The sequence below is a fragment of the Capricornis sumatraensis genome, chromosome 7, assembly GCF_032405125.1.
Source record: "Capricornis sumatraensis isolate serow.1 chromosome 7, serow.2, whole genome shotgun sequence".
NCBI classification, from domain to species: Eukaryota; Metazoa; Chordata; class Mammalia; order Artiodactyla; family Bovidae; genus Capricornis; species Capricornis sumatraensis.
This window is the reverse complement of record NC_091075.1, coordinates 33,453,174-33,475,598: the sequence shown is the minus strand read 5'-3', so window position 1 is coordinate 33,475,598 and position 22,425 is coordinate 33,453,174. Positions and strand designations below refer to the sequence as shown.

At 40.8% G+C, this 22,425-nt stretch overlaps 1 protein-coding gene and 1 non-coding gene across 3 annotated transcripts in view; one reads left to right on the top strand and one right to left on the bottom strand.

The window, feature by feature from the left end:
- The window catches only part of GRID2 (glutamate ionotropic receptor delta type subunit 2), a 1,614,208-nt gene that overhangs the window by 1,568,086 nt on the left and 23,697 nt on the right, over positions 1-22,425 (top strand). The window lies entirely within an intron of this gene.
- TRNAE-UUC (transfer RNA glutamic acid (anticodon UUC)) lies at positions 21,682-21,753 on the bottom strand. Its single transcript has one exon. It is a non-coding gene; the product is annotated as a tRNA-Glu (tRNA).

Below are 22,425 nucleotides of genomic sequence, written 5' to 3'. Positions count from 1 at the left end.
CCTCTGTCCTCCTCCTTTTGCCAGGTTTTCCTGGCAAGAATACTGGAGTGGGTTGCCATTTCCTCTTCCAGGGGATCTTCCTGATCCAGGAATCGAACTCACATCTCTCGTATCTCCTGCAATGATAAACCAATTCTTTACCACTGAGCCACCTGAGAATCCCCTACTTCCTCAGAGAAGCATTTTCCAAAGCACTAGGCCAGGCTAGGAGTTTCATTTGAAAGCCCTTTACAGCACTCTATACTTTGATTCCTGACACTCAGTCCATGTATAAGTAAATGTTCATGCTTAACATCTATCTCTACAATTGTGTGTGAATGCAAGTTTCCAGACATCAGAAACTGTGCTTTCCTGTTTACCCCTGTACATCTAGGCCTAAGACAGAGCCTGACACATAAGAAGTACTCCAGAAATATTTATATTAAATTTATGAGTGAGGAATGAGTGAATGAATGAATAAATGTATTTGTTGTCTCTGAACCATCCAAGCAGGTATATCTCAGAGACAGAATTATCATTCTGAGCTCAAAAGAGAGATTAGGGCTGGCAATAAAGATCTAAGAGTCACCAGCTTCCATGTGGTGATGAAATTCATAGGGGAGAATAAATCTTCTAGGAAGAGTAAAATTGCACAAGACTGAAGACAAACAAGGAACATGGATCCTGTGAAAGTAATTCAGAAACTTGCTCAAAAGTCTGCTGCAGTCTGGATAGTGATCAAGAGCTCAGATTGTTTTACTCAAACAAACTGACTTTTAATCTTTGCTCTAGGAACCTCTCTGGCTGTCTGGTGGTTAGGATTCTGCGCTCCCAGTGCAGATGGCCCAGGTTTAATCCTTGATCAGGGAACTAAGATCCTGCATGCCACAAAGTGCAGTCAAAAAAAAAAAAAAATCCTAGCTCCAATTCCTACTGTGAACTGAAGCTCAGCAAGCCGGAGAAAGCTGAGCTGATTGAAACAAGAAGTCAAAAATGAGAGTAACAGTCAAGTAGCCAAGCCTTTAAAATCACTTACTACAGTAGCACGAGCAAGAGGCTAAACGGGAAAAAGGGCAACCCTCTCTTTCCCTCCTCGCCCAATTTTCCCACAGGGAATGGTTCGCTGGTCAGGAATCGGCTGTATCAGCATATACGCTGGGTTGGCTTACTGCGGAGGGGTCCCCAGGTAAAAGGCTCTGAATGTTTTATGGACCCGGGGACTGGGGAGAGGGTGAGGGAAAAGGGCTAGGAGTGGAAAGGCACCGAAAAGTGAGTCAGGGTGGGGGAAAGTGTCCTCAGGGTTCCTCCTTCTCCCAGAAGATTTCAGCAAAGCTGGAGGGAGGCTCCCGAATGCGAGCACAGGGCTAAGGATGCAGAGATGCACAGGAGCGTGGCCAGCCCCGGAAGCTGAGCCCTCAACTACAGTTCCCCTCAGAGGCTGCAGTATGTTGGCTGTACACCAGGTCTGTTATCTCAGAGGGCACCTCTCCTCTGCGAAGCCTGCAAGGTAAAGGCTTCATAACTGCCGATCCCTGGCCATAGAAATGACCCACTGGTCTTTGGTCAGGAGCCAGAATCCTCAGTAAGCTTCTTTTCTTTAATTTTTTTGAAGATATATTTTATGTGGACCATTTTTAAAATAATTTTATTTACTACTTATCTTTGATTGCGCTGGGTCTCTGTTGCTGCTGCGCAGGTTTTCCTCCAGGTGTGGGGAGGTGGAAAGGGGGCCACCCTCCAGCCAGTGCCCGGGCCTCTCACTGCGGCAGCCCCACCCGCGGAGGAGCACAGGCGCCCGGGCACTCGCGCTTCAGCAGTTGCGGCTCCCAGTTCTAGATCACAGGCTCAAGAGTTGTGGCTCACAGGCCCAGCTGCCACGTGGCATGTGGGATTGTCTGGAACTCAACACCCAACCCCGTGTCACTTGCACTGGCAGGCAGACTCTCCACCACTGAGCCACCAGGGGAGCCGTCAGTAAGTTTCTTGATCTGTAAGTCGCAGTTTCCTGACCTACTCCCACCTCGTGGATCGTTGCAGAAACTTAGCTGTACGCCTGACCTCTCTGCCCTGCTCCACAGATGAGAACAACACAGGAGCAAGTCAGACGGGAGGAAATTCACTGGGGCTAAGAGGGAAAAGGCCAAGGAGGTCATGACTGAAAATTATCTGTTTCAGTCAACAGTGGAGTCATTAGTGCCCTCAGCAGAGTAATTTCCACGGAGTAAAGACGATGAACGTCAGAGTGCAAAAAGTGATGAACAAAGGCGAGATACGGAGGAGAGAGAGCAAGTACCAAGTAGTCTGAGGCAACGCTGGTGACACTGAGCGCCTGGATGCCACTGATGAAGCTACGCAAGGAAGGCCAGGAAAGAGATGCCCCAGGACTGAGGGAGATGCCCCAGGACTGAGGGTGAGGCCCTCTGATCTGGACCCTGGGCGGAGGCAGCTGGAGTCGTGCAGGGCCGCAGCGCGGATGAAAGCACTGAGCGAGCCGTTGGGAGCCTCCTTCCGGGTGTGCAGGCTTTCTTTCAGGATCCTCCGTTTAGCCTTTATTCTGCCTAAATGACTGTGCACTTTCCATCACCACCAGCCCTCTTTCTATTCATCTGCCAGCTTTCATCCCCCAGAGTCTGAGCCTTGAGGGCCCTGATTCCTGTCGGCTCACTGTCTCTGTAGCAAGCTTCACGGCTGCTCACAAACTCCGAAACATCACAGGTTCACGTTCACGTGGGAATCCAGCAGGGAGCAGTCTCTTCTCTCCTCCTGCCCTAACCATGAATAAATGCTACAGAATTTATTAAATATTTGTGCTTTTTGAGGCTGGAGGCAAACTGTGGTTCATCTCTAAACACTAAGCCTTCAAGAGTAATCAGCTGTTATTCCAAGGAGACAAAAAAAACCCCATCAAATTCCGCCTATGGTCCTAAGACCAAGGAAGAATGCTAACATGTATTTCACAGACTTTCCATGGAAAATGTGGATCCGTAGCCTAGTGAGGCCCATGTAATGGGATTTATTACACTTCTTACATGAGAATATTTCCAGGGCTTTCAGGTACATTTAATACAAAGGCTTTTCCTTGTACTGAAACACTAAGAGACACGTGAAGCTCAGTAACCCTTAAAGTTGTAGCTTAGATCAGATTTTTGCATGAGAAAGGATGCAGAAAAAAGCAGCAGAACTACTGTAAACTATTACATGAAATAATTTATATCATGTTCAACTCAGTAGGTTTACGCCTGTTGCCATTTCTTGCCTGTTTCTTGAGTAGGCTATCATTTTCAGCCTCTGCTGTTTACAGGAATACACATTATTTCAAAAGCAAGATTTTTTCTGGCACTCAATCACCCATGACTTTATCGTTGAATATTTTTTAATGTTTTAACTCAACTCTTTGTGTGGCTAAAATGGCCAAGGCTCTTTTATGTTGTTGTTCTTATTTTTCCCCCCATCAAGCATTCTGACTGCCGCTGTCAAAATCTGATAATAAATGAAGATTTCTCCCACAGTGGACCTCCTATAACCATGGCAACTCCATCAGCAGCTAATGGCCACATTGCAAAAATGTTTTTGAAAAGGACAGCTTCTCACACTGCTGTAGTACAAATGTCCTTTTCTTCCCTTTTCTTCATAATGATGCTAAGAAAATACACCTCAATTAACCATTTGCTTTCTCATGCACATGTGGGGCCACTTTTTAAAAAATGAAGAATGTGGAAGAAACACTACAATTAAAAGGGAAAGATCTGCTTGAAAGTAGGGAAAGATGCAGGTGATTTGGCAGCATTAACAACATATTTTTACTACATTTACAACTGAAATCAATGTGCTTATTGATTCCTAAGGATCTGAGGGGTTTTATTGCTATTACAACACCCCACCATCAACCAGAGAGGATTTCTAGAGTGCCTGTTTGATACTCACTGTATTTGTCTCTCTGAACAGTTGGTCACTTTTAGGTAATGCAGCTATGTGCATCTATATGCAGATGATCCTGTATCTGGTTTCCAGAAGATGGGCACTTTTAGACTCTTCTTTAAGTTCTGAAAGAACCCCAAACAGAGTCAGCATGTGGGTCCTTCAGCTTGCCTTGCACGTATTCCCATCATACCAAAGTAACAGGAATTCTCTGCCTGGGTCCTGCTATGAGACACTCTAAGATGTTCTAGCTTTCTTGTTTACAAGACAATCCCAAAATAGTCTATTGGAAAAATTTTCCCTAAATACCTGCTTCCAGAGTAGCCTCCCTATTGAAATAAAGGATGATATTTTCCACTTTAATTTCCAGTAATGAAAATACAGACATTTAGATAAATCTACCTTTCTGTCTCTACCTACCTAGCTACCTATTTATAAATATGTATCCATGAAAAAGGGTTTTCTCAAATCCCAAAAAAATTCAGAGATGTTTTTCTTTTTAATTTTCTTTCAGCTACTAATAATGATCAATAAGTATCCACAGAGTAGAACTCAGTATCAAGTTTCCAAATGTGGTAGGATTTGTCAATGCCATTTGCACTGATACCTGGTAGATTTCATCAATGCATAATCCTCACCCTCTGAAGTTTTCAGCAGTAGATGGTCTGTGTAGGGCTGACATAACAGTAAGGATGTCCCAGGCCAGGAAACAGGAAAGCTCACTTCCATTAACCATTACTGCCATTTGAATTTTACCTTACCCAAAACCATTTTTTTAACTTTTCCCAAAGGTATTCACTCTATATAAAAGTCTTTTAATCATGTGAATAGGCTTAAGAGTTAAGACCTCCTTAGATCTGCATCAGAGCTCTGCTTCTTTCTACTGGGAAATTGTGGGCAAGTTATTCAAACTAGCTTAATCCCAAGGCATTAATTTGTAAAAACCAGGCCAATAATAGCTCTCCCTTAGAGGATAGCTGGAAAGAATAGTTGACTTAACACGTATGAGAGCACCCAGCTCTATAACTGGAAGAAACTAAATTCTTCATGAATCATTTTTCCCCTTTGTTTTCTCTCATTACTGACTCTCATTCTTGCCTGTTCCTTAAAAGAACTAGTCATAAGATTAGGCTCATATTCCTCATTTGCTCATCTATTTTATAAGCCATTTTCATAAGTGTGTAAAATTACTTGCTTTCTGCTAAGATTAAGACAAGTTGAACTGTAGACATTGCCAGACTGTCAGTAGTTTTTGGTTTTCCCTAATCAAATAAAATGTTATAAAATTTGATATCTATGAAATCACTACCATAAAAATCTCACAGCCTTTCTCAAGTAAAATTAAATTTGAAATCACAAAACATTGTTTCCTTTTTGAACTGGATTCACCAAGTTTCTGCAGAGGGATGAACTTGGAGAATCCTGTCACTGACAGCCCAGACAACAGGCGGTGGCCTGATCTTATTTATCTTGGTGTGGGAGTGTATCAGGCTAGTAGGAAAACAAATTGTAACAAATAAAGATGTCAGGATGCTCTACAGGAGGTTTATTTTAAATCTTTTTTTAAGGCAAACTTCAGAGAAATGTCAACAAAAAACATTGCCAACAATTAATTTTTGCCCTGACAAAGAAACGTTCCTCCTTTGGAAGATAGCAGAATAAATGTGAAGCTTTTAATAAAAACTTGTATGGCTAAAAAGCAACACTAAGCATCAATAAATAAATCTTTGCCACCAACTCATTTTGAAGTGCAGTCATCCAAGTACTGAATACAATGATGCTGCAATATGCAGGTACGTGTATAACGTTTGGAAATACCAAGCGAGTCTGAGTTCACGAAATACCCCCTACCTGTCATCTTGAGACTAAGATGCACTGTCAAATCACAAGCATTGATTGTCAAATCAGAGACCAGGGCCGCTGGCTCAGTGAGAGGCAAAGAATGAATGATGAGTTTGGGAGGAAAAACTAAATGAAGACCAGAGGAAAAAGAATCTTGTTCTCGCACTAAGTAAACAGAATCAGTGTACAAAGCTACCATCTCTCTCAGTATTCATTTGATTACACAAAGGAGTCACTATGTTTGTCCAGTGTTTCCTAGTAGTGTCGGGCTTTAGTTAACCAAATGGAATTTTTCCCCTTCTGTCATTACTTCAGACTCCAAAACTTAACCTGAAAAAAGTGGCATGTGTACAACCAACAATTAACTTTTTTTTTTCATTTGGTGGCCACATCTGTTGGAAGAAGAAATAAAATCACCAACAGTTTATTTAAGTCCTTCTATTTCCTAAATATGGAGTCCTAGATACAGAAAATCTAATATTGCTTCCTTGGGAAATGTACTTTAATTTGCATTAATATACATAGGCTGGGTTTTTTTATAAAAACAGTGAAAATGTTCCCAGATCAAATTATGATTTAAAGTATGAAAAGCATTAAATGATAGGTCCTTTTAGAGAATATAAGCACATTTTCTTCATAGCAATGTTGGCACTGCCTGGTTGATAGAATACTGCTTTCTTCTATATTAATTTATTTGGTAAAAACACAGTCAGGATGGGGCAACCCACTAGTCCACCATAGTGAAAACCTAAAATGTATTACTTGTTCTCAGCTAAGTATTGAGGAACAGCAAACATTTCCTTTTCTATCTTTTTTGTTGTTGACAATGATATCCATTGACATATTGCTTGTATTCTATGCACTATGCCTCGAGAGAACCAACTCCACCGAGAATGGGGAAAAGAAAGAGAAGTAAACCATCCCTCAGTTTAGAATAATCTGAGTGCTGAAATCATATTTCTGTTTAAAAAAAAAAATAAAAGGCATTAGTTGTCTAGGGGAAAATGCTGTTAAACACACTTATATAGTATTTTCAAAAATGACCCCGAGCTTTCCTGTTTTGGCCAAAGTTATTGTATAACGTTGTATAACAATAATTAGCATATAGTGCATGCTCAGTTGTTTCCGTTGTGTCTGACTCTTTGTGACCCCATGACTGCAGCCCACCAGGTTCCTCTGTCCATGAGATTCTCCGGGCAAGAATACTGGAGTGGGTTGCCATGCCCTCCTCCAGAAGATCTTCCTGACCCAGGGATCGAAACTTCATATCCTGTGTCTCCTGCGTGGCGGCAGATTCTTTATCACTGGGCCACCAGGGAAGCCCCTAGCATATAGTAGTTACTCAATAAATAATGAATCAGTGAGCATGACATAAGGGAAACGTTGTTTATTCTTCAAGACCAAAACCAGCATTTACTCTTGTGCTAACACACTGCCCTAAGCACCCTATAAATGTTATAAATATTAACCCTTATACTCCTTATAACAATTCTAGGGAATGTGTTTATTATCTTCATCTTGCTAGTAAGGAAAATCAGAGCAGAGAACCCACACAGCCGATGCTTGTAGAGCCAGACATTTGAATTCTGGTTCCTGAGTCAAAATGCCTTAATTCCCATTCACCATGCTGCCTCTGTATACTGTTTTGCAGGAGTTAGTCCTGCTCAAATTGCAGTTTGATTCACCTCTATTAGGCTCCTGAAAGTCATCTTAGTAGGCATTCAAAATTTGAGGTAGTCTAATGGGGCTTCTAAAATAAGCATGGATTTCTCTCTCCCTTTCACTTGATACTCTCTGCCAATGCAAAGGATATTGACTTTTTTCTTTAGTAGTTTAGATTTATATTAAATCTAAGAGAAATAGGAGCCCAAAGAGAATAGCTCTAATTTTTAGGTTGTGTTTATAGTAAACCTATAGGTTCAGTTCAGTTCAGTTCAGTTCAGTCACTCAGTCGTGTCAGACTCTTTGCAACCCCATGAATTGCAGCATGCCAGGCCTCGCTCTCCATCACCAACTCCTGGAGTTCACTCAGACTCGTGTCCATCGAGTCAGTGATGCCATTCAGCCATCTCATCCTCTGTCGTCCTCTTCTCCTCCTGCCCCCCAATCCCTCCCAGCATCAGAGTCTTTTCCAATGAGTCAACTCTTCGCATCAGGTGGCCAAAGTACTGGAGTTTCAGCTTTAGCATCATTCCTTCCAAAGAAATCCCAGGGTTGATCTCCTTCAGAATGGACTGGTTGGATCCCCTTGCAGTCCAAGGGACTCTCAAGAGTCTTCTCCAACACCACAGTTCAAAAGCATCAATTCTTCGGCACTCAGCCTTCTTCACAGTCCAACTCTCACATCCATACATGACTACTAGAAAAACCATAGCCTTGACTAAATGGACCTTAGTCGGCAAAGTAATGTCTCTGCTTTTGAATATGCTATCTAGGTTGATCACAACTTTTCTTCCAAGGAGTAAGCATCTTTTAATTTCATGGCTGCAGTCACCATCTGCAGTGATTTTGGGTCCTTATTATTACCCGTGCGTGCATGCTAAGTTGATTCAGTAGTATCTGATTCTTTGAGACTCCATGGATCACAGCCTGCCAGGCTCCTCTGTCCATGGGATTCTCGAGGCATCAGTACTGGAGTAGGCTTCCATGCCTTCCTCTAGAAGATCTTCCCATCCCAGGGATCAAACCCAGGTCTCTTACATCCCTTGCATTTGCAGATGGATTCTTTACCACATTCTTTACTGCCACCTGGAAAGCCCTATTATTGCTCAGATTTGCTTTAAAAAATATATTAATGAGCTCAAAAACTGAGACTGTAGATGACCTTTGATTTAGGGAACTTAGAAGGGCCACCAGATCACTGTCATCATTGAGGTAATGGATTGCTCTTTGGAGTCAGGCAAATTTGGGGTTGTATTCTTGCCCTGCCACTTACCATCTTGTGTGGCTTTAGAGACATTTATAATTTCTCAGCGCCTAATGATCCTTAGCTGTAAAATGGAGATAATAGTGTAATTTCTTAACATTATTTGGAGAATTTTGTACATGGGGTCATAGTAAAAGCTTGAAAAATGTTATTTCCTTTTCCTTTATAGTGATGCTATTATGACTGTAATTATCTTTCCAAGTAAAATAAAGGCTGCATGACAAGTCATCTCTGTCTGCAAATTTCCACAAAGAATTGTTTTAAGATACCAAAGATTTTATTAAGTGACTTTCAATAACCTTCTATATATATGATCTCTCTACATGTATATTCTATATTTAGATATAGGGGACAGAATGGATTGCCAAGATCCTACCTTCTACATCTTAAATCTCCACCACTATATTTGAATTAGAAAAAAACACAAATGGTATTATCACCAGAAGGTCATATTTAAAGTGTTTAAATTTCCATTAGCATGTTAAACATTAATCAAATGTTTCAGGTTATTTAGTTAGATAATAGAAATTTTCACCCTGTAAAGGCACTTTTATTAATGTTTATTCCATTGGCCCTTGTTTTGAAAGATTTTTATCTCTCAAGTAAACTGAATTTTCCAGTAATACTTATTTTGGTCTTCATTTTTATTCATTGAAATATATATGCATACACAATCAAGTTTCTCATCAGCATAAAACCACTGTTTCTACACTTAGTCCATGTAATTCCAACAAAAAGCAGAGAAGCTTGACAGATTCATTCTTCTTTATAGTTTTCTTGAAGTTTAATTGTTTTAAACTGGATTAATTTTATCAATATTCTGTTTATATCTCTGATGAAAGATAATGTATCCCAGTCCTGTTGATATGGCCATATGACTTGCTTTGTTGATATTTATCAATAGTTTCAGGTGGAATCTCTAACAGAAGAGTCTTGAGCTGAAAGCTAAACATTTAATAGATACTAGCCAAGCAAAGAGTGAAGAGAACTTATTCTACACATAGGAAACCGCATGTAATAAGCCTTTGGAAAGAGAATATAGAATTCAAGCCTTTATGTCAGTATAATTAGAGTGCTGGGCTTCCCAGGTGGCACACTGGTAAAGAACCTACCTGCCAATGCAGGAGTTTCAAGAGACTCGGGTTCGATCCCTAGGTCAGGAAGATCACCTGGAGTAGAAAGTGGCAACCTGCTCCAGTAATCTTGCCTGAAAAATCCCATGGACAGAGGAGCCCAGCAGGCCACAGTCCACAGAGTCTCAAAGAGTTAAACATGACGGAGCAGGCACAACTAGAGTGTTAGACAGTTGGAAAGTGACGAAAGCTACGGTGATGGGAAGGGAGTCAGATCACCCAAGCTGGCTGGTCATATCAAGGATTTTCTATTTCATGTCCAATGCAGTGTGAAGCTACGTAAGGGGTGTGTGCATGTGTGTGTGTGTATGTGTGTGTGCACGCGCGCACACATGCATAGATACACATGTGCTCAGTCATGTCTTACTCTATGACCCTGTGAACTTTAGCCTGCCAGGTTCCTCTGTCCATGGAATTATCCAGGCAAGAATACTGGAGTGTGTAACCATTCCCTTCTCCAGGGGATCTTCCTGACCCAGGGATTGAACCCGAGTCTCTTGCATCTCCTGCACTGGCAGGTGGAGTCTTTGCCACTGGACCACCTAGGAAGCTACATAAGGGTTATAAGCCTAGAAATGACCTGTGCTTAGTCACTCAGTCGTGTCCAACTCTTTGTGACCCCATGTACTATAGCCTGCCAGGCTCCTCTGTCCATGGAGATCTCCAGAAATTACCTAATACGGTGGAGATTTGTAAAGAGCTCTCAGGATTTCATGTGCAGAGTGAAGTGAGAGGGAGATAATGGAAACTTTTAGACCAGATTACAAGCTACTGTGATAATCCAAGCTGGAACTGATAATGGCTTAACCCAGAGCAGTAGCTATGGAAATGCAAGAAGTGGATGAATTTTATATGCATATATATGGGCAGATTTACTAGATGCCAGTATATTTATTCATAATAGACTAATGATAGAATGTGGACATGGAGGAGGAAGGACTGAAGGATGATTTTGGGATTCTATATTAAGTAACTGGGTGAAAGAGACTCCGTTTATGGAGAAGGGGATGGCTTGCAGATGTGTCCATTTGTAGAAGGAAGTCAAATATATTCAGACTGAGGACACAATGGGCAGTTGGTGCTTAGAGAAGCCATCTGGACAAGTGATGACAAATTTGGATTTATATCATGTAGACAGTGTTTAACACTATGAGAAATGAGGTGATTTAAAAAGAAAGGATAGAAGGAGAAAAGAACAGAAAAGCACCTGGGACACAGGTCTAATTCTGATATTTGGTCAGAGTATGTGTGTGCTCAGTCATGTCCAACTCTTTGCAACCCAATGGACTGTAACTTGCCAGGCTCCCCTGTACATGGGATTCTCCTGGCAAGAATACTGGAGTGTGTTGCCAGTTCCTCCTCCAAGGGATCTTCCCAAGCTAGGGATGGAAACCACATCTCCTGTGTCTCCTGCACTGCCTGTGGATTCTTCACTGCTGAACCATCGGGGAAGAAGAGACGAAAGTTTTAATAAGGATGGAATAATTGCTTCCTACTGAAAGCACTTAGTTCTGAGGCTATAGGACATATTTCTTTCCTAAAGGAGAACAGCCCTGGTTAGGTTCTGAGCCTGACAGTCAAAGAGCTGGAGACTGGCCACAGGGGAGCGGGGAGGGAGCAGGTCACAGCCTCCTTAGGGGCTTGGAGAAACTTCAGTCACTTCACAGTTATTTAAGACAAACAATTGTTTATTGCCCATGAAGCTTCCTCTGTATACAAGACATTAACTATCACTCTGTATGTTTCATGTAACATCCTAGTATGCTTCCTCCTGCTGCTGCTGCTAAGTCGCTTCAGTCGAGTCCGACTCTGTGCGACCCTGGAGACAGCAGCCCACCAGGCTCCCCCGTCCCTGGGATTTTCTAGGCAAGAACACTGGAGTGGGTTGCCATTTCCTTCTCCAATGCATGAAAGTGAAAAGTGAAAGTGAAGTCGCTCAGTCGTGTCTGACTCCCAGCGACCCCATGGACTGCAGCCCAACAGGCTCCTCCGTCCATGGGATTTGCCAGGCAAGAGTACTGGAGTGGGTTGCCATTGTCTTCTCCCCTAGTATGCTTAGACTCTGTTAATCTCTTTCTAGGAGCTACAGCAGCAATTTGGGTCACTGCCACAAAGAAGGTGCAGTTTCTTCAACTCTCTCATTATGGTCCAAAAAGTGATCTTTGTGTAGAAATCATCTTGTTTATTTTCCCCTCATGCCACACAGAGCAGGTGCTTTCAGTTTCCTCAAACTGCAGATTTCACTCTGCTTATAGTTGCAGATTGCCTGTTAAAATTCCTAAACCTAAAGGAGAAAAAAAAAGTTGAGATTATCCCAATTTTAAGGAGTAATAAATTAGACATGCTGTCTCCAGTATGGTCACTTAACCTTCCTCGACTTGATACAAAGCACATGCTTTGAAGGACTCCTAATTTGGAGGAAAAGTAGTCACTCTTCCCTAAAATGATACCACTTCTTCCACCCCACCCTGCTAAGTGAGCAGCCCCTAGAAACAAACATATTTCAGGAAATTCACCCCATAGGAAACATGTTAATAATTGCCTCCAACCCTGGCCTGTTTGACACAACATGAACACCTCTGGTTGTCCCTTGGCTATATCGACTTATTTCTCTGCCATAGTCTGCCCTGGTCTCCTTGCCCTAGCTAGGACCCTCAGAGAGCAGAAGTCGTAATGCCTAATAAATGCCAAGAGCGTAACAAATATTAGTTCCCTCCTCTTCTGCCTAGCAGCAAGCCTGCATCTCAGTTGAGCTGATTACTCTCCTAATTCTGAGATGTTATAAATGCTGGTAATAAAATCCATTATCATATTCACTATTCATTTAACAATCATACTAACTCTATAAAGTTCACCTTCATGAAGATGTCATCCTACCTTCTGTTACAGCAGAAATTTTCTTGAGAGGTAGGTTTTAAGTTACCTTTTTTTTTTAATTGGAGTATAATTGCTTTACAATGTTGTGTTAGTTTCTGCTGTACAACAAAATGAATCTGCGTTATGTATGCATATATCCCCTCCCTCTTGAGCCTCCCGCCCACCACCCTACGCTACCCCTCAAGGACAGCACAGAATACCAAGCTGAACCCCTTGTGCTATACAGCTGCTTCCCCCGAACTATCTGTTTTGCACGTTCTAGAGTATATATGTCCAAGCTGCTCTCTCAATTCGTCCCACCCTCTCCTTCCCCCTCTGTGTCCACAAGTCTGTTCCGTATGTCTGTATCTTTGTTCCTGCCCTGCAAATGGGTTCATCAGGACCATTTCTCTAGCTCCCACATGCATGTGTTAATATAGGATATTTGTTTCACTTTCTGACTTACTTCACTCTGTATGACTCTTGATTGAAGCTTTATTAATTGAAATATTTACTTCAGAGCTTAGGCAGCAGCCCTACCAAGCAAAACCTTGGGAAACTGTTGAGAACTAGCCTCTCCACTGTCTACCTTTGGGTGAGAATCAGTTCTCTAATCCACTTAGAGCAGCCATCTCCTTTGGCTACTTCCATTGTCCCAATCACTTTTCTTTAAGATAAGGACTTTTAGAGATGTTATTCAGGGTCAGTCTGGCTATAGTCCCAGCCTCAGATCTTTTGAGACAAATGTATAGATATAGATGTTTATTATTTATGCTACTATCAGACAACTGGTTGTCTCAAGGTCTACAGGTGATGCCTGAACTGTCTTAAAATCAGAAATCTCATTTCCCAGGGTTAGCATGCATAGATTTCTAACAGGACGGAACAATAAAGTCATAATTCACTTTGCTATATAGTTTAATGGGAGGGAACAAGGGAAGAAATTTTCTATTCTAAGGACCTGAATTTCAGTCTTGGTTCTGTCATTTTTGGTTTGTGGAAGCTTAAGTTTTCAGAGCTTCAGTTCATTTTTCTTTCTGTTCTACTTACCGAAAAGGAGTAGTCATAATGCTGAATTAAGATAAAATAGTTGGAAGCAATGGAAATATAAATTACTGATAATTTAGTGATTTTATAATTTCAACCAACTTCTTCTGCATGTTAAGGCTTAATTTAGTTTCCGTCTCACCCACACTTTGCCCAAAAAGAAGATAATGATCTAGATCAGTGGTTCTCACACCTGACCGATTTCACCTGGAAAACTTTAAAATATATAAAGATACTCAGGCTCTACTTACCAAGGTTTTGTTTCAGTGAACATGGATATGGGCCCAGGGAGACTTTTTTTTTTTTTTAAGTTTCTCAAGTAAATTGCTACAGCTTTTTTGGAAGGAGTTAGCAATGGGTGTTAACCTTTTTTCCCTAAGACCTAATAATTTTACTTCTGGAAATTTATCCTAGTAATGTACTTGAAGGCACGTAGAAAGATATAGATACAAGGATTCTTACTACAGATTTGCTTATACTTTAAGAAACCATTTGGATGTCCATCAATAGGAGACTTTAAGTAAACCATGGCATGTCTGTACAGCTGAATGAAACACTGACTTTGACAGATGTCCAAGGCATATAGTATTCTTCAGTTTTAAAAAGCAAATCATATAACAGCTTTTTCATATGATCTTCTTAAGTATAAAAAGTGCTTATGGTGTGTACATATTCATGTATAGGTTTATAGAAGTTACACATTGAACTGTTAATAAAGTCAAAACAGAGAAATGTTTGGGAAAGAAAGCAAAGGAAATGTAGAACTTTTACTTTTTGATGTATACATTTCTTTTTATAGTGTTTTTTTTTTCTTACAGCATGAAAGTATTCCATTAAAAAAAATCTCCAGGTGAACTAAAAAAAAGAATCCCCAAGTGATGCTGATGAGCAATCAATCCAAAAAACTACTGATTAAGAAGCATGTTAATCTCCTCTATCTGTCCTCCTTTATTACTACTCTTATCATTTTAAGCTATTATTCATGATGTTCTGCATTTTATCATTGTCAGTTTCATCACTCAGTCCTTCCTGAATCTCCCTAATATATGTCCCAGGTACAAATTTGTTCATTCATCCAGTTTATGAATATATGTGTGTTCAGTCACTCAGTCATGTCTGACTCTCTGGGACCCCAAGGACTATAGCCCGCCAGACTCCTTTGTCCATGGGGTTATCCAGGCAAGCATACTGGAATGAGTTGCCATATCCTTCTCCAGGGGAACTTACTGACCCAGGGATCAAACCTACTTCTTGTCTCCTGCATTGCAGGCAGATTATTTACCACTAAACCATCAGGGAAGCCCCTTTATGAATATATATCGAGTGCTTATGCCCAGTAAGTGCCAAGTGCTGTTCAAGACACTAGCAACAGACAAGACCACAAGCCCTGCCCTCGTAGACCAAACTCCCTAAATTCTCTGAGCCTCCATCCCTTCGTCTGTAAACTGGATATATAATTTCAAATATATTTTCTCATAGGGTTTTCTGGGAATGAAAATAAATAACATATGTAAAACAGCATAAAGTCTAACATCATAGAAGTGCTGAGTAGTTCTAAGCTATAGTAATTTTCATTGTTGTCATCATCATTATTTTTTCATAGCCAACTGTTTGATCCAATGTAAATTTTCTGGGGGAATAAACCTACAAAAACTAAATTTCACATCAAGAATTTTATTGTTGGTGTTGTAAACAATTTGAAGGCCATCTGCTTTAGTAAACCACGGCAGATTTTAGAAGGCTTAGAGAAAAACAGAGCAGAAGTCAATTCAATAAGAGGGAAAATGTTGCCTCCTAGTTATTGAATACATTCCTCAGCCCCAGAACTCTAATTTCCTTGTTTCAACAAAGTAGATTACACAGCAGAAGCAGATGCACATTTATAACAATATATGACACTTTGTTCATGTCAGTGAGGATGAGGATCTCTTTTGGGGGTGAGGTTACCAAAGAACGGTGGGTGACCCCTTAATCTGTGAGTGGAAACCACAGTTTGGGACGTTTGGGAAAGGAACTTCCCTTTAAATTTGCACTTGATCTTAAAAAAAAAAAAGTATAAAACATAGGCTAAGCCAATCTGAGCTTCTCTTTTTGTGTTGACTCAGAAGCTAAATAAAGAGCCACTTTCAACTATTCAATTAAATATATTGTTTTAAAAACAAAACAATTGTATTTTCAATTATAGTAAAGATGAAAATTGCAATTGCTTTAGCTGTATATGTTTTTCTTTTTTCCTTTGCATTGTTCCTGACAGAGCTAACTCTTCTTTCAGCAAAGAAAAGAAAAACATTAAACAGTGATTGTTAGTGGACAGTCTGGCACAGTCAGTCCCCAGTTAGGTTAGTCTCCCCTGAACTGACAGCAAGACCTTGATTGTCTGGTCCTGTCAGCTCTGAAAAGAAATCCCAATAGAAATACTGAGAAAAACTCCACCTCTGTTCAGCAGTGCCAAATAGAAATGCAGACAGAGATAGCTTTGGAGCAGTAAAAAGGAGTAGCTTTAATACTTTTTCAGGCAAAAGAGGGACACAGCAGGCTAGAGCTCTCAAGACTGTGCTCTCCTTCTCAAGACTGTGAAGCTAGAAGAGGTCTTATAGTTTTAGGGTGGAAAATAGGGCTGTAGGTAAGGATGGGGGCTGATGTACTCTTGCATTCTTCTTCTCCTCCTGGGGGCATTGGGATCATTACAGCTGGTGTCAAGTGATTCCAGAACAGGTTCTGATGGCCCTCAAGGTTATCTTCTGTGACCTTTCTGGAGTGAAGAATACTCTCAGAGGAAAGGAGTGTGGGGAAGTGTTGTCTTGGAGAGGTAAACATTAGGTGCATAGTATTGATACAACTTAGGTACTTAGCAATCATTTTCAGAATTTGATTAAGCAAGAAAGAGAAAAGGAGAAAGAACTTATCTGTAGATTAGATGGGTGGAGAGAATAAATGCTCAGTAAGGGCTAACATGGGCTTCCCAGGTAGCACTACTGGTAAAGAACCCACCTGCCAATGCAGCAGATGTAAGAGATGTGAGTTCAGTCCCTGGGTTGGGAAGATGCCCTGGAGGAGGGCATGGCAACTCACTCCAGTATTCTTGCCTGGGAAATCCCATGGACAGAGGAGCCTGGTGGGCTATGGTCCATAGAGTCGCAAAGAGTGGGACACGACTGAAGAGCCTGAGCATGCACGCATGGGTGCAAGGACTGACATTATGGGGGTGCCTCGAGTGGTCTCTGCTACAGCAAGTGTAAGTGAGCAGCAGGTGATGTGCCAAAGGACCAGAAAAGTCTCCATGTCTTTTGTATATTCTAAAAGCTAATGTCTAAATTGAGAAAGAATAAAGGACAAGCAATATCCTGAAGTTCATAGGTCATAAAAATTATTTTCTTGTGAAAAGGGGGATTTGCTGAGTATTCACTTAACAGTTTGTAACAAAATGCCTAGTGCTTACTCTAGGAAATAGCTCCACAAGTGAATACAATGCAATGGCTGCTCTTCAAGAGCCGTGTTGCTACAACCAGTCACATAAAGCCCTGGCGTAAGAATGCTTTGTTCCATGCCTTACGTGTGGAGCCCTAGCTGGGTTCCTCGGATGACTTGATTAAATACTAGCCACAAGGTAGAATAACCAACTGTCCCAACATGTATACGCCAGTGTGCATTTTGGTGGTGGTGGTGGTTTACTCACTAAACCAGAAAAGAGTCATGTCCAACTCTTGCCACCCCATGGACTGTAGCCCTCCAGGATCCTCTGTCCATGGGATGTCCCAGGCTAGAAGAGTGGACTGGGTAGCCTATTGCTTCTCCAGGGGACCTTCCTGACCCAGGGGTCGCATGGAGGCTCCTGCATTACAGGCACATTCTTTACCGCCGCACCACCAGGAATTCCCTAATAAACATTTTGTTTTCTACAGATTCTTGAACCTCAGGTTTTTCATTTGAGTTGCAGTCGTCTCAGGAACAGTTGTACCAACGTATGTTTTCACTGCTGGATTTACTCACAGTAGGACTACCAAGATGTAAAGAAATTAAAAAAAAAAAAAAAGAATGAAAAGGACTCAACGCATTTTGGTAGTGTCAGGAGAGGAAGACATTTTCCTCAGCCCTTCTAGGTTCTTCTGGCTGGTCTAAGAATTAAATTTACATGGGTTAGATTAACAGAAGAAAATCAGCCGAAAAGCTTAATGACATGTATACCTGCGAGAAACCCAGAAAAACCTGAGTGAATCACAAAAATGGCTGAAACCTTCCCCTTTACTACAAAAAGAGGATGTTGTGGGTAATTGTTTGGAACTTCAGAGTGGAGGAAGGCAATTCACATGAAAATAGAAAAGCAAATATTTGGTAAACAAATGTGGGCTGAGCCTTGCAAAGACAATGAATGGGACCCAGTGGACTCTGATCTCTTGAGGCCCTGCCAGCCTGTATTCTTTGCAGATGTCTCTGGTAATAGGTATATCCCAGAAACAGACCTTCGATCTAAATTTTTGGGTGCAGTTATGGGGATGGTCAAAATTTTTTCCTGAGTCTTTTGGGCCTTGATTGTTTTCAGCTGGAAATAATCTGCACACTAAGGAGACATTTTGGAGTAGCAAATTCTGCTCCCCCATGGTAGTCATGCCAACTTTGCTTTGTGTTTGTGGTGAACATTATTTAGACCAATCAATGCAGTATATTGCAATAGATCATTTTCAACTAAAATTTTCTCTTCAGACCATTTCTGTTACATAATGAGGCTATTTCATTTGCTTAGTTTAGTGATTAAAGTGGACTTTTGGTCTAGTGGTTATATTCATTGTTATTTGATTTGATCAATTCTGTTTCTCACTTGAAAATTGCCTAAGAAAGTAATGCTCTTTGATTGATGCAAATGTTGGCAAAGAGTCCCAGATTTTTTCACAAGGGTATAGAAGAGATTAATTTTTCACTCCTACCTTGTTTGTGTGTGTGTATATGTGTGTGGATTATGTAAGACAAGAGTCTATCCTTCTCAAGCTATATCTCGCAAAAGGTACAGAATCCTTAAATAAGGAAAAAAAGCAACTATGACATGATATCCATTAGATCTGATCATAACACTCAAAACACTTTTTGATAGATGTATCCAAAGTCCTGTTATTCCACTGAAGTAAAGTCAAAAGCAATTGTTTAAAAGCATATGTAATTCAGTAGGGAGCCAAGAAATGCCTCTGTCTGTAAATAACTTTTTCTTCCATTCTGCTCTGTTTAACTATGAAAGCAATTAATTTGTTAAAGAGTGGGAAGACTGCTCTAAAATATATATCTCCTTCTGACCCCTGGAATCTCTGAGCAAGTCATTAGACTCCACAAATGACTCCCATGTGTAGCTCTTCTCCCAGCCACAATGTTAGGTTTGTGTAACTATTCAGTTAATGCCAGTCTCCCCTGGCCATGAGGCTGTATGCTTGGTGAGGGCAGGGACCATCTTTCATTGCCTGTTGTTGTTCCCAGCACTGGCTTAGTGCTTGGCATGTAGTAATTGCTCAGTGATTACTTGTTAAATGAACTTTATGCCATATGAAGTACTTTGGAAAAAGTGGATTATCACCCTTTGGCTTAGTCTTACTCTTTCTATTCACCTTATATACCAAAGACTATTCATCTTCTATGCCAAAAATTGCTAGACATATCTGTTTTTCAAGTAGAGTGTTATATGTAAAATGTTTTAAGTCATTCAGAGAAACTGCAGACTAAAAATCAAAGTTAATTTGTCATATTATCAAGTGTAAAATTACTAAAGGCTATCTGCTATTTGAAATCATTTTTCCTAATAATATTCAAAAAATTGAGAAACTTTATTAATGTTCACAGTGTTGCCATGAGGTAAGTATTGCTTTTCAGGCTGCAAAGGACATGTCTCCTACTCTATAGAAAAGACTATTTGGTTATGTTGGTTGTTGGATTAGTAGGTTTTCTTGGGTGTATGATGTCTAACAACTTAAAAATTGTTTCACGAATGTTTAGAGATATCAGTAAGTATAAAAAGCATTATAACCAAGAGCATCATTTATTTGCCATCAAAAAAAGATGATCTATGAATGAATCACAGTTTCACCAAAACAGTAATTGAATTTCATATGAAGTCTGAGTTGAGACACTGTATAGAGATGCTGTGAGGGTTTGTATCTAGAGTGAGCTATCACCTAAGAATTTGGTAACTGATGTACATAAAGAGTATCATGGGCCTGCATCCTAATTATGTGTGGTTAACAGTTCATTTGTTTGTGGGATTTTTTAAGTGTAAATTACCGCTGTGAAAAGCAACATCAGTAGAACGTTTTAGAGTCTGTAAGACTCTACAAACTGAAAGGCAGAATAGAACTTTGGAGCAAGAACCTCTCTCCATCATCCAGATTACTCCTTGGGGAGCACTGAGGAGGCCAGTCGTAATTAGTTCGGAACTGGTTTCTGAACAGGATTCTGGAGCCACTTCTGCCTGGGAGAAAACTGCCTAAAGACGTTAAATGATTATAAGCATCTAAACCAAGATTTTTTTTTTAAAGCATGTGCATAAGATAGCAAGCATACTTCCTTCAAAATGTCCTATGATTTTTCCATTTCCATCATTTATTAATCCCCCCAAATAACTTCAGTTCAGTTCAGTTCAGTTCAGTCGCTCAGTCGTGTCCGACTCTTTGCAACCCCATGAATTGCAGCACGCCAGGCCTCCCTGTCCATCACCAACTCCCGGAGTTCACTCAGACTCACATCCATCGAGTCAGTGATGCCATCCAGCCATCTCATCCTCTGTCGTCCCCTTCTCCTTTCCCCAATCCCCACCAGCATCAGAGTCTTTTCCAAAGAGTCAGCTCTTCGCATGAGGCAACCAAAGTGCTGGAGTTTCAGCTTTAGCATCATTCCTTCCAAAGAACACTCAGGGCTGATCTCCTTTAGAATAACTTCAGTGTGTGCCAAATGACCCATTCTGCTGCTTGCAAGGTCTGACATAATGTAGAACCTGACAGAGAGGACACAAGGTGAGGCGGAGTCCTGAATGACTTCTTTGAGGTTTTTGTTGTTTTGTTTCCTTTTCTGTCATGTTAAAGAAAAAGCCCAAAGGAAAACAGAAGTCACTGTGATAAATTTATTGTATCTTCATATTTCATTGTAGTTGTCAAAGAGTTCTTGCCAAGTAATGAATGTTAAGTAAACCAGAGCAACGATTGGATAAAGTGTGCTTCAGCTCCAGTCACGCTTGGCCTCAACTCAAAATATTCCCTTTGCTGACAGTTTTCTTCATTCTGTTAGTTGGATTATATAAAGTAGGTAGAGGCAGGGATGCCAACCTTGTACTTTTCCTTAATTGTGTGTGTGTGAGAGAGAGAGAGACAGATATAGATTGGTGAGATCATTTCAGTTTTATTTTAAATTTGCACTTTGGTATTGTTCAAAATGTACTAGTTTCCTCTATGATACAGAGCTTTCAGGGGTTTAGCCAAATTAGAAGACAGCTAATCAAAGTTGCAAGATGTAAAGGAAATAATCCTTTACAAACGTAAATATGGATCAGAACGGAGGGAGAGGTGTGGTTGAGATGATTTTCAAGGGGGAAGATGAAAGTTTAGTGACTGATAGGATAATAGTCACCGTTAAGTTTCCATGCTTCAAAGAGCTGACCTGCCAACCATCTCTCTTTTTCTCTCACTTTTGGAATCAAGTAAATGAGGGGGAAGGGGATGAGGAGGGAGTGGCCCTGAGCCTCCTCCAAATGAAGAATGGACCAGCAAGGCAGGCGGAAGCTACTATCCTAACACCAGCATGCTTCCAGGGTGCTGTTCCTTCTCCTGAAATGCTGTGTACTCTTGATGTATATATCAACAACTTGGAGCTTCAGTTCAAATAACCAGCTCCTTTATAACATTCTCTTTGATCACATTTGCCAAAGTGAGCTCACCTCCTTCTACAGAATTAAGTCATGGTTTGGGGTGTGATTTTTTTTTTTCTTCTTCCGCATATCTTGCCAGATCTCAGTCCCCTGACCAGGGATTGAACCTGGGCCATAGCAGTGAAAGTGCCAAGTCCTAACCACTAGACCACCAGGGAATTCCCTAAGTCATGGTTCTTCAATGAACCTCTATAAGGCTCGCTTTCTACCAGCTGTATATTTTCCCATCCCCCTTTCCAAAAAATAAAACAAACCCCAAAACAACAGTCTTTAAGCTGTATGACCTTACAAAAAGTACTCCACTTGCCTATTCTGGGTTTCTTAATATCCAGAAATGAACATAAAATCGGTAATGACCTCAGAGAGTGGTTTTGAGACTTATGTAAGTGAATCACTATAAAGTGAACAGGGCAAGTCAAGAGGTGGGTCCTCAATAAATGTGAGAAGCTATTACTGTTATTACTGCCTGGGGCCACCTGGTAACCACATATTCTATAGTTTTCCTCCCGAAATTTTACCTTTTCTTCAACATATTGATTGATGCATCCTATGCCCGGTGGCTCAGTGGTAAAGAACGTGCCTGCCAATACAGGAAATGTGGGTTCCGTCCCTGGTTCAAGAAGATCCCCAGTATTCTTGCCTGGGAAATCACACAGACAAAGGATCCTGGCGGGCTATAGTCCATGGCGTTGCAAAGAGGTAGACATGACTTAGAGACTAAACAACAATGTGCAAACTACAGTGAAAAGTATTGCCAAGCACACAAAAATCCCCAGGACACAACCACCTGACCTAAGGAACTTGCAGTCCTTTGGAAGAAGTAAAACAAA